A 13,819-nucleotide genomic window follows, 5' to 3' on the forward strand; every position below is an offset into this window, starting at 1 on the left:
AGAGAGTTAAGCGGCAGAAGTGAGTGTAATGGCTATCACTAAGGAGAAAGTGCTGGGGAAGCTGAAAACTCTGAAGGTGGATAAATCACCCAGACCAGATGGATTAGACCCAACAGTTCTGAAGGAGATAGCTGCAGAGATTGTAGAAGCACTGGTGGTGATCTTTCAGTAATCACTGGAATCAGGGAGGGTCCCAGAGTACTGGAAAATGGTTAATGCAACATCTTGTTTAAAAAGAGAGGAAACTATAGGCTGAATAGCCTGACTTTGGTTGTTGGTAAGATTTTAGAATCCATTATTAAGAGTGAGATTGCAGAGTATTTGGAAGTGCACAGTAGAATAGGGTGGAATCAACACGGCTTCATCAAGGGGAGATCATGCCTGACAAACCTGTTAGAATTCTTTGACGAGGTAATGAGCAGGTTAGACAGAGTAGAGCCAGTGAAAGTAATTTAGAGTCATAGAGATGTACAGCATGGAAAAATACCCCAAGGTCTAACTCATACATACCAACACATATCCCAACCTAATCTAGTCCCATGTTCCAGCACCCGGCCTATACCCCTCCAACCCCTTCCTATTCATATACCCATCCAGAGACCTTTTAAATGTTGCAATTATACCAGCCTCCACCATTTCCTCAGGCAGCTCATTCCATACACCCAGCACCTGGCTCATATCTCTACAAACCCTTCCTATTCATATACCCATCCAGATGCCTTTTAAATGTTGCAATTGTACTAGACTTCACCACTTCCTCTGGCAGCTCATTCCATACATGCACCACCCTCTGCATGAAAAGGTTGTCCCTTAAGTCTCTTTTATATCTTTCCCCTCTCACCCTAAACCTATGCCCTCTAGTTCTGGACTGCCCTATCCCAGGAAAAAAACTTTGTCTATTTATCCTATCCATGCCCTTCATGATTTTATAAACCTCTATAAGGTCACCCCTCAGCCTCCAATGCTCCAGGGAAACCAACCCCAGCCTCTCCCTGTAGCTCAAATCCTTCAACCCTGGCAATATCCTTGTAAATCTTTTCTGAACTCTTTCAAGTTTCACAACATCCTTCTGATAGGAAGACCAGAATTACATGCAATATTCCAAAAGTGGCCTAATCAAAGTCTTATACAGCCACCACATGACCTCCCTATACTGAATACTCTGACCAATAAAGGAAAGCATACCAAACACCTTCTTCATTATCCTATCTACCTGCGACTCTACTTTCAAGGAGCTATGAACCTGCACTCCAAGGTCTCTTTGTTCAGCAACACTCCCTAGGACCTTACCATTAAGTGTATAAGTTCTGCTAAGATTTGCTTTCACAAAATGCAACACCTCATAGTTATTTAAATTAAATACCATTTGTCCCTCCTCAGCCCATTGGCCATTTGATCAAGATCCTGTTGTAATCTGAGGTAACCTTCTTCGCTGTCCATTACACTTCAATTTTGGTGTCATCTGCAAACTTACTAACTGTACCTCCATGTTTACATCCAAATCATTTATATAAATGATGAAAAGTTGTGGACCCAACACCAATCCTTGTGGCACTCCACTGGTCACAAGCCTCCAGTCTGAAAAGCAATCCTCCACCACCACACTATGTCTTCTACCTTTGAGCCAGTTCTGTATCCAAATGGTTAGTTCTTCCTGTATTCCATGAGACCTAACCTTGCTGACCAGTCTCATGGGGAACCTTGTTCAATGCCTTACCTAAGTCCATATAGATCATGTCCACCACTCTGCCCTCATCAATCCTCTTTGTTACTTCTTCAAAAGACTCAATCATGTTCGTGAGACATGATGTACCACACACAAAGCCATGTTGACTTTCCCTAATGTGGATTTCCAGAAGATCTTTGATAATGTGCTGCACATGAGGCTGCTAAAACAAGAGTCCATGGTGTTGGGGTAAGGTACTGGCATGCATAGAGGATTGGCTGACTGGCAGAAGGTAGAGCATGGGGATAAGGGAGTCATTTTCAGAATGGCCACCGATACTATTGGAACTCCAAAGGTGCCCATGTTGGGATCACAACTATTCACGTTATACATTAATGATCTGGACAGAGGAACTGCGGGCATTGTTGCTGAGTTTGCAGATGATAAATGGATAGATGGGGGAATTGGTAGTGTTGAGGAGGCGAGAAGGCTGCAGCAGGACTTGGATAGGCTAGGAGAGTGAGCAAAGAATTGGTAGATTGAAGACATGAGAAAATGTGAGGTTATGCACTTGGAAGGAAGAATAGGGGAGTAGACTATTATCTAAATGAGGAAAGGCTTTGTCAATCTGAAGCAAAAATGGACTTGGGAGTTCTAATTCAGGCTTCTCTTAAGGTTATCATGCAGGTACAGTTGGCAGTTAGGAAGGCAAATGCAACATTAGCATTCATTTCAAGAGGGCTAGAATACAGGGCAGAAATATACTGCTCAGACTGTATAAGGCTCTGTCAGACCAGCTTGGGATATTGTGAACAATTTTTGTCTCCATTTCTAAGGAACGATGTGCTGGCATTGGAGGATATCCAGAGGTGGCTTATAAGAATGAGCCTGGCGTTGAAAGGCTTGTCATGTGAGGAGTGATTGAGGACTCTGGGTCTTTACTCAATGCACTTTAGTAGGATGAGGAGAGTGATTGATAGTTATTGAATACTGTGAGGTCTGGATGGAATGGACATGAAGAAAATGTCTCCATTAGTAGGAGAGATTAGATCCCAAGGGCACAGCACCAAGATGTCTTTAGAACTGAGATGAGGAGGAATTTCTTCAGCCAGAAGGTGGAGGCCAAGTACTTTAGTGTATTAAGTGAGAGATGAATCAGCTCTTAATTGGTAAGAAGGAAGCAGGAGAATAGGGTTGAAAAACAAATCAGCTGTGAAAAAAGGCCAAATAGCCTAATTCTGCTCTCTGTCTTTTGGTCTTTTGGACACTAAGGGCAACAATAAGTGAGTAACAAGGGCCTGAGATGTCCAAAGGTTGCAGTCTTCACTTTTTGGAGGAAGATGGAAGCCAGATGTCGTGAAGAAATCAAAAGCTTTATAGCCTCTAGTAGCGGGGGTATTGTCAGTGAGGATGCTCATTGAATAGTGAAGACTCATGGCATTCTGCAGCATTACAGAGATAGTGAGGGCATAAGGCACATAATAAGCAGTCTCAGGATGTAGGACAACTTAGTAGTATTCACCAGAGAGTGAAATCTCTAATGTGACACATATGTTTTTGAATCAAAGACCCATTTTAATGCAATCATCTCGATGCATGTGGTTAGAAAGGATTCAGCACAACTGCTTTAGCCCTCTCACTAGTCCAAAGCATAATTTGAACATACACTTTAAGCTTTTACAGCAGAGGTAAGAATCACAGTTGAAAGGAAAAGTCAACATTTAATTGCATGTATAAATCTAAATGAAACCCTCAATCCTCAAGGAATGTGTCATACAGCAAGTAGGCTGAAAGCCAAAACACAATGAAATTCTGACAGGAACAGAGAAAATCTCAACCCAGCTCTGTCATCCTGGAAGCAGGTGGCCTCTCGAGTCTGCTGGACCATTGTCTTGTCTTCCTGTGTTTAATGGTTATCCTAGCCCATCTCAGGGACCTCCGCTTAATTTTCCTCGTCAGAGATTTTCATTAGCTCCTTGTCATGTTCATGGATCATGACTAAATATCATCCACAGACATACTGAACTTTTAATTGCAACATGTGTTTTTTTTTAGAAAGAAAAGACACAGCCAAATAATGACTATACTGGCAATCTGGAGAGGAATTATGAAGTTCACACCTTTAGTTGCCAATGAAGATTCACAGAGAGAAATGCACTACAAACTGAACTCTGTGAATATCTGTGAATATCATACAGGGGTTTGGAGAATAAACATTTGCATTTTCCCCTTTCAAGAATACACTAGACAGGGGTTAGAAATGAACTTCAACACTGGTCTGTGCCTGCTAGTGGGCTGAAGTACTTCTTTTAGCTGGTGTGCTGAGGTATTTGTAGCTTGGATTTGACGCTGTGCTGTGAAAGTCACAGTTGGTGAGCTAACCATAAGTCACTCTTATGTTACATGTAAAGGATTCTTTCATTCTGAGTCCCATTCAGTCAGTAAACCAGTTCAAATGGAAACACAATAAAAGAACTTTGGCTAACATGCAAAGCCAAGAATTTTAAAATTGACTATTCAACTATCAGTGTTCCATTATCTACTCATCAAGAATGACCCAATGATTGATTTATATATTCTTTAAATTTATCATTTTTGGACACACTTATTTCTAACCTGCATGAATGTGTATTGTGTTTTTATTTCTTATCATATTTAGAGACTGATAAACTTATTGCAGGCAAAGAAAAGGAAAAGAAGTCTCTCTCTCATTCTGAATGCTGCCAGCCTGCTGCTGTAAAAGAAACCACAACAAAATAATTTAAATTAACCTGCAAAGCCAAGAACCTTGAAAGTGACTGTTCAACTACCAATGTCAATGCAGCCGATAACAGTCCTGATCAGGTGTCCTGTTCAAAATGGCGACTCTCCTGCTCCTCAGATGCTGCTTGATTTGCTCTGCTTTTTCCAGTGCCATACATCATCAACTCTGACTCTCCAGCATCTGTAGTCCTCACTATCTCCTACCTATATCAAACCCACTCTTCATGAATGACTCAGAGACAGAATTGTATATCTATAAACTTTTATGTGTTTTTGTGCTTGCTTTCCAATCTTTGTGCTTGTGTGTTGTGTTATTTTTTCATCTCATGTTTCATAACAAAGAAACTCACATTTTGTCAACTCAAAACTGTCTGGTTAAATTGACTCCTGTTAAAACATAAATTCCTTTGAACTGGGAGGGAAGTATCCACAAGATAAGAGATTCTTGTTTAATTTAATCTTGTGACCAACTGAGAGAGTTGGTGAATAAACAAGATAAAGAAGTTCATCCCTCCTCACTTAATGATATGGGTTATCCCATTTAGAACAGTACCAAATAATGGGAACCTCAGGGACTAATTGTAATATCCTACATCTCTTCATCAGCCAATACATTGCCTAATTTGGGATCTGAGATTGTTGTGGAGACAGTATCCACTATGATGAAAGACACCCTGTTTGGGATGATTGCATGATATGGCCTGATCAGTAAAGGCATTGAAACTCAGCTTTCAAAAGCTGTTCCACAATGACCCTGTTGCAAGTTAGTTTTGCACAAGGGTCCTGACAGAGACACATATGATTTAACTGCCTCTTGACTGACTCACTCATGTTGCTTATACCTATAGCCATCATGCAATAAACTATACTTGCTATATAAGTCAAATGCCCTTTCTTTTTAAAATTTTTTAGTGACCTATTCTGTGCCATTGATAATTATACCGGTTCTTAGACTCAGCTCAGAAAGGAGGAGTGATGGCAGTAAACTCCCTCTATCAGCTGCCAGGGTTGCTAAGCAGAGTTCATTATGATGTAGTGATCAGGGTGGGCATTGTTTCTAAAATACCCGATGGTACCAACAGTGGAGACAATCCATTTGACCCAGAAGAAAATAAAATCAAGATATGTGAATTGAACACTTAAGAACAGTCCGCTTTAAAAAGACACACACAAGTGAGCAACAAAAATGTGAAAAAACCACAAGCAGTCAGGAGCACTTGTGAGAGCTGCAACAGGAATAAAGAAGTACTCCAGAAGACTAGCTTCATCTCAAAGCTAGTAAGAAGTGCAAGGAAAACAGTGTGCGCGAGGGAAACAGTGGAGCAATTGAAAACTCCAGGAGTAAATTTAAAAATCCCTGAGGACAATGGTGCAAAGACAATTGGAACAATTCTGAAAAGAGAAGACATAAAAGGGAGTGCTTGCTGTTATCATACAGCCATAGAGATCTATATCACATATTAGGCACTTCAGCCCATTTTATCCCTGCTGGTCAAAAACAATTCTATTTATTCTAATCTCACTTTTGAACACTTGGCTCATATTGCCTTGTACACCTTGGCATTGCAAGTACATACTGAAATACTTCTTAAACATTTTGAAGGTTGATGCTTCTACCATCCTTACAGGCAGAGTCCCAGATTCCCATCTCCCATTTTCCTTTCATCTCTAAACTTTCTGCCGCTTACACTAGATTGATGCCGCCTGGTCAATGATCCCTCCTTCAAGGGGAAATGTTTCTTCTTGTTAAGATAATGGATGATAATCTATGAATATTAATAGGCATTGTTTTAAACTTTTAATTCCAAAATGTGCTTTTTTTTAAAAGGAGGACTGCTATGGAAAAACTGTAGACTTTAATTCAGTGACTGTTCGGTTATGTGCTGTCTGAAGCCCATGAAATGTTGCACATGTAATCATCAGCGAAGCATCAAAAAGACTGGGCTGTTACTTCTTGTGAACACAAAGATAGCAAGGGGCAGGCAATCTTCTGCTCAACAAGAAGCCACACCCTGCAGATTATAGCCCAACTGCAGACACATTTGATGTTTTTCTTTTTGAAGAATACACAAGGACAGAGGTTAAAAAGCCAGTTTCAACTCTACTGGAGTGGGCTAGTCCGACTGAGTACTCTTGCATGTATCAGCCTGCGTTCGAGTATTTGCATGCTGTCGAGGTCACAGTCAAAAAATGATTCCTTACTAATCCCTATTTTGCTGATAAAGACTCTTATTCCTCGAGCTACAAGCCATTTAAAAAAGAAACATAATAGCAAAGAACTGTTTCTAGCTCCAAATCACACTCCAAAGGCATCAAAATTAAAGATTTTCAATCCATCTGCAAACCACAGAATCCAGAAACCATCTGTTCATCCATCAATGTCAGTTCTGCCAGTAATCGCCATTGCAAATGCGGAGGCAATGGTGCAGTGTTTTATCACTATACGAGTGAATCCAGAACCCCAAGCTAATGTTCTGAGGACATGGATTTGAATGCCACCATAGGAGATGCTAATATTTGAATTCTGTGAAAATCTGGAATAAAAGGCAAGTCTACTGTTTACCATGCAACCACTACTGATTGTCATAAAAATAAAAGGGCAAAGTCAAAAGATTTTAAGAAAGAGTTTAACTGATGTGAAGCCATAGATGTTTAGTCTTTTAAAAAAAAGTGTAAAGGGTGTTTAGAGCTTGAAAGGCAGGAAAACATCCATTTTATCCTGAAGAAATGTAAAATCATCTGTCTTGGCTACAGAAGATCCACCAGGTGATGTTATGGGAGAACCAACTTAGCTAACAAGTAAGATTTCACGTTCAAAGGGAAATCAGGAAATCAACTGTTCTTCAGATAATGGGCAAATGATTAGGTTCAGCCGGAACAACATCCTCCATAAAAGTCATCCAACGTAAAAGATCCTCCAGTGCATAAGCGATTTGGAAAACATCAAAATCAGAATCAATAATCCTCAAACTAAAAGCTTACCGATCTTCCATGTCAGAAAGAATTGAATTCTGGAAGAATTGGGTAACTTTAAGACTGCCTTCATTAGTGAAGTCAGAAACTTAGGGAAGATGGATGAATGGTGATTGTAAAAGTAATTAAATGCACTAATATATAATTGATAACTATGGGAAAAACATTTGGAGAGAGCTTTTGTATAAAGTAGTGATTCTGAAACAATTTATGGAGGATTAATTGTTGTTCCCTTTCAAATTGTTGTTTCATTTGAGCTTTGGTACTCTTGTTATTCTGTCCTGACGAGTGCAAGATGAAAAGCTTTGACAGGATTTTTCTTTTATTAGTAAAACAAAAGAAAATTAGATGTTAACATTTCTTTTGTGTGTTTCAAAATCTTGTAAAATCTTTTTAAAGAATAATGAGAAAGAAATAAACCATATTTAATGAGAAAATGTTTCGGGCAAATCCTATCCATGAATTTCCATCTCTTAAAGAGAGACATGCACCATCTCCTCGAACATGACTGAATGTAAACCCTATCTCCAAAATCCTCAAGCTTCACTGCAGCTGCTTACCAACTGCAAAGACACGAGGCACAATTGATTCTATACCCAAACAATTTCCAAACCCATCTCCCACCATCTCCATTTCCCTCTCTGCCTCTCTCACTCTCTCTCCTGCCCTTATATGATTAGCCCCAGCTGTTCCCATAGGGTTACACCCGTAATTCTTATATTCTTACAACTCCAATAAACCACCCCAGTGATTCACAGATCCAGCATATAAAAAAGTAATTAGAGTCATAGAGATGTATGGTTGAAACTTTATTGCTGGAACAGCACAGCAGGTCAGGCAGCATCCAGGGAACAGGAGATTCGACATTTCGGGCACAGGCCCTTCTTCAGGAATGAGCAGAGAGTGTTCAGCAGGAGAAGATAAAAGGTAGGGAGGAGGGACTTGGAGGAGGGGCGTTGGAAATGTGATAGGTGGAAAGAGGTCAAGGTGAGGGTGATAGGTCGGAGTAGGATGGAGGCGGAGAGGTCAAGAAGAAGACTGCAGGTCAGGAAGGCGGTGCCGGGCTGGAGGGATTCGGCCGAGACAAGGTGGGGGGAGGGGGGATGAAGAAACTGGTGAAGTCCAAGTTCATCCCCTGTGGTTCGAGGGTTCCCAGTCGGAAGATAAGACGCTCCTCCTCCGACTGTCGCGTTGTTGTGGTTTGGCGGTGGATGAGTCCAATGACCTGCATATCCTCGGTGGAGTGAGAGGGGGAGTTGAAATGCTGTACTACAGGATGGTTGGGTTGGTTCAGATCCACACCCCCCACCGACCCAACCTCCACTCCCGGCACCTTCCCTTGCAACCGCAGGAGGTGCAACACTTGCGCCCACACCTCCCCCCTCACTTCTCTCCAAGGCCCCAAAGGAAACTTCCATATCCGCCACAGATTCACCTGCACCTCCACCCACATCATCTACTGCATCCGCTGCAGCCGGTGTGGCCTCCTCTATATTGGGGAGACAGGCCGCCTACTTGCTGAGCGATTCAGAGAGCACCTCTGGGCCACCCGGACGAACCAACCCAACCACCCTGTAGCACAGCATTTCAACTCCCCCCCCCCACTCCACCAAGGATATGCAGGTCATTGGACTCATCCACCGCCAAACCCCAACAACGCGACGGTCGGAGGAGGAGAGTCTTATCTTGCGACTGGGAACCCTCCAACCACAGGGGATGAACTTGGACTTCACCAGTTTCTTCATCCCCCCTCCCCCCACCTTGTCTCAGCCGAATCCCTCCAGCCCGGTACCGCCTTCCTGACCTGCAGTCTTCTTCTTGACCTCTCCGCCTCCATCCTACTCCGACCTATCACCCTCACCTTGACCTCTTTCCACCTATCACATTTCCAATGCCCCTCCTCCAAGTCCCTCCTCCCTACCTTTTATCTTCTCCTGCTGAACACTCTCTGCTCATTCATGAACAACGGCCTGTGCCCGAAACGTCGAATCTCCTGTTCCCTGGATGCTGCCTGACCTGCTGTGCTGTTCCAGCAATAAAGTTTCAACTTTGATCTCCAGCATCTGCAGACCTCACTTTCTCCTCATAGAGATGTATAGCATGGGAACAGATCCTTCGGTCCAACTCATCCATGCTGCGTACATATCATAAATTAATCTAGTCCCATATCCCTTTAAATCCTTCCTATCCATGTACCCATCCAGGTGACTTTTAAATGTTATAATAGTACCAGCCTCCATCACTTACTCTGGCAGCTCATTCCATACAAGCACCACCCTCTGTGTGAAAAAGTTGCCTCTTAGGTTCCTTTTAAAACTTTCCCTTCTCACCTTAAACCTGTGTGATTTACAATAATTACCAGCAGTGCCACTAACACTGATTAATTCATAAACATTTTATGTTCATGTTCACCTTCCCTTTCCGAGTGATTTTTGAGCTAATTTTCCAAAGTGACAGAGTTTAGTAAAAGGTATATATTTTTTAACGTGCACCAATGCCATGCACGTACACGAATACACTTTCAAACTGAGCACATCCCCAGAACCCCTGATTAGCCAATTAGAGCATTTGACCAATGGCCAATCAGGGCACTGAAGGGCCAAACAATCAGGGCAGGGGAATACACATCCTGGACAATATTTGTCCTTTAATCAACGTCACAGAAACTGATTATCTAAATTATCACATTGCTTTTGTGGGAGCAATGCTGTGTGCCAATTGCATGTCATGTTTCCTACATTACAATATTATGTAAACTACAATAATCTTAATTTTAAATGGAGGCAACTAAAAAGGTATGGGGGAGAAACTGCCTAATATTTATTGGGTAAATTGACTTTAAAATATGGCAGTAACTGAATTGTAGGAAACATTTGAAGAAACAATTTGAATCAATAAAGATTCATCCATGTCTTAAGAGAAATGAAAGATGGTATTACATTTAGAATAGGTTTATAATGTCACAGAAAGTAAATATGAGGGTTTGGAATGTTTTGGAGACCATCAAAGGCTACCAAAGAATTGATAAAATAGGAAAACATGGAATGAGTAAACTAGCTAAGGCTATAAAAATGGTATTACAGCTTTTAAGAGTATATAAAATGAAAGAGAATAGTTAAAATAAATGTTGGTTCTTTAGTAGCAGAACTGGAAGAAACTATGGGGCACTTGGAAATAGTAGTACAGTCATTTTGTATCTTCACACAAATGGTTAATATGCAGGTTAAAGTGACTCATGGATTTGGAGGTGGTACATTAGCATGGAAAGCAGATCAGTTAACAGACAGAAAGCAGAGAGCAACGATAAATTGGGCATTTTCAGATTAGCAAACTGTAACTGATAGAGTACTGCAAGGATCTGTTTTGGGATATCAGCTATTTACAGTCTACATTAATGACTTAGACAGACACAAGCGGGCCCTCTTGTGGTGAAGTGGTTGGAATCCTGAATTCAAGTCTCACTTGCTCCAGAGGTGTGTAATAACATGTTTCAGCAGTTTGATTAGAAAATATCCAAACAGACTCAGGAAGTAATACATCTAAATTTCCTGGGCTGGGAATCCTGAGTTCAAGTCTCATTTGCTCCAGAAGTGTGTAATAACATGTTTGAGCAGGTTGCTTAGAAAATATCCAAACACACTCAGAGAGTAATACATCTAAATTTGCTGATGATACAGAGCTCGGTAGGAATGCAAGCTATGAAGAGGATGCAAAGAGATACAGACAGGATAAATGAGTAACATAGTGGCAGATGGAGCATCGTGTGGGAAAGGGTGAGGTTACATGATCATAATGTTCATGTTCCAGGACACTGGGATATACCTATGCAATTAGAAAGCCAAATGGCATGTTGACCTTTATTTCAAAAAGATCGGAGTACAATTGTACAGGGTGTTGGTGAAATGACACCTGGAATATTGTGATTCCATAAGGAAGGATATATTTGGAGACAATACAATGAAGGTTCACTATAAGTGGCTGACTAAATTAAATCTATATTCTCTGGAGACAAGAATAATGAGGGGTGACCTACTTCTAAATCATTCAAGATTATAAAGAGCTTGACAGATTAGACATTGAGATATTGCTTGCCCTTGCTGGAGAATCTAGAACAATGGGGCAAGGTTCCAAGATAAAGCCCCTATCATTAGGACTGAGATGAAGAGAAATTTCTTCTTGCAAAGTTTATGAAACTACAATTCTCTCTCCAGAGAGTTGACAATGTATAATACATGAGTATATTTAAGGCTGAGATGAATTTCTTTTGCCTCTGAAGGGTAAGGAAGTCCAAAACAAGAGGGTGTAGGTTTAGGATGAGGGGGAAACACTTAAAAATGACCTAAGGGGCAATTTTGTCACTCAGAGGGTAGTGTGTGAATGGAATGAATTACCAGAGGAGGTGGTGGGGACTAGTACAGTTTACAACATTGAAGAGGAATCTGGATGGACACATATATAGGAAAGGTTTAGGAGGAGAGGGGACAAATGCTGGCAAATAGGACTAGATTAATTTATGTTATCTGGTTGGCATGGTCGAATTGGACCAAAGGATCTGATTGCATGCTGAGCCTCTATGACTCTAAATCAAAGGATTTAGGGAGTGTCTAGAAAATGAAGCCAATGATCAGGCTGATCAACCATCCCAGATTTTACAAGTATTTGAGGCCATCCCAAGACGTTTGCTACTAGAATAATCACAGCACTGTGGCTCAGTGGTTAGTACTCCTGCCTCACAGTGGACCCAGGTTCAATTCCAGTCTCAGGCAACTGTCTATGTGGAGTTTGCACATTCTCTCCATGTCTGTGTGGGTTTCCTCCGGGTGCTCTGGTTTCATCCCATAGTCCAAAGATGCACAGGTTAGGTGAATTGGCCATGCTAAATGGTTGGCCATGCCCAACCAACCCAACCACCCTGTAGCTCAACATTTCAATTCCCCCTCCCACTCCACCAAGGGTATGCAGGTCTTTGGACTCCTCCATCGTCAGACCACAACAAAACGATGGTTGGAGGAAGAACGCCTCATCTTCCGGCTAGGAACCCTCCAACCACAAGGGATGAACTCGGATTTCACCAGTTTCCTCATTTCCCCTCCCCCCACCCTGTCTCAGTCAAATCCATCAAATTCAGCACCGCCTTCCTAACCTGAGATCTTCTTCCCGACCTCTCCGCCCCCACCCCAGTCTGACCTATCACCCTCACCTTGACCTCTTTCCACCTATCACATTTCCGACGCCCCTCTCCCAAGTCCCTCCTCCCTACCTTTTATCTTAGCCTGCTGGACAAACTTTCTCCATTCCTGAAGAAGGGCTTATGCCCGAAACGTCGATTCTCCTGTTCCCTGGATGCTGCCTGACCTGCTGCGCTTTTCCAGCAACACATTTCCAGCTCTGATCTCCAGCATCTGCAGACCTCACTTTCTCCTCCATGCTAAATTACCCATAGTGTTCAGGGATGTGTAGGTTAGGGATAATACAAAGTAAAAGATAGGGGAATGTGTCTGGGTGGAATACTCTTTGGAGGGATGGTGTGGACTTATTGGGTCTAATGGCCTGTTTCCACACTGTAGGGATTCCCTGATCGAATCATTGTGAACCTTCTCTTTTGGCGATCTTTAATTTCCATACCCATGGATTGCGTTCTCCTTTCTGGACTCTCCTCATCCACATCCAGTTGCAGCAGCTCACCAGCAATCTTTGCTCCCTTCAACATCTGCACATCTGGACAGTGCCCCCTTGCCGTCACACAATCCGAGGGAAATTTCAAAGCTTCTTCCCTCACCTTGGCCAACATCAACAGTGATCAAAAACAGAAATTTCTGGAGAAACTCAGCAGGACTGGTAGCATCTGTGGAAGAGGAAACCAGGTCAATGTTTCAACCCCTTCTTCAGCACTGACAGCATCTAGAAAAATGTGATATTGATGCTGATGACACAGATGTTTTCCTTTTCCCCCACTGTCTTTGAGTTCAGGATCCATCTATTTGCTAACCACCAGCAACCCTCCACCCCCACCAGTCATCAGCATCAATACAGCATTTTTTTAGATGCTATCAATTCTGAAGAAGGGTTACTAGACTCAAACATTAACTCTGTTTTCTCTTCACAGATGCTGTGAGATCTTTAGCAATTGGCGGGGGGCGGGGGGTTATAAACAGTTAGGTGGAGACTGAGCCCCAGAGAAAGAAAGAAATGCACCCTCTGTCCTCAGCAACAATACTACTTTTTCCTTCGCTTTCGTCTTTTTATCTCTGTCTTCTCTCCTTTCCTGATGAAGGGCTCCGGCCCAAAACATCGATTCTCCTGCTACTCTGATGCTGCCTGACCTGCTGTGCTTTTCCAGCAACACATTCTCGACTCTGATCTCCAGCATCTGCAGTGATCACTTTCTCCTTCTCTCCACAGATACTGCCAGACCTG

Source organism: Chiloscyllium plagiosum, unplaced genomic scaffold (assembly GCF_037043375.1).
Source record: "Chiloscyllium plagiosum isolate Xiang-an unplaced genomic scaffold, Cpla_swu_hap1 HiC_scaffold_26, whole genome shotgun sequence".
In the NCBI taxonomy this organism is placed as follows: Eukaryota; Metazoa; Chordata; class Chondrichthyes; order Orectolobiformes; family Hemiscylliidae; genus Chiloscyllium; species Chiloscyllium plagiosum.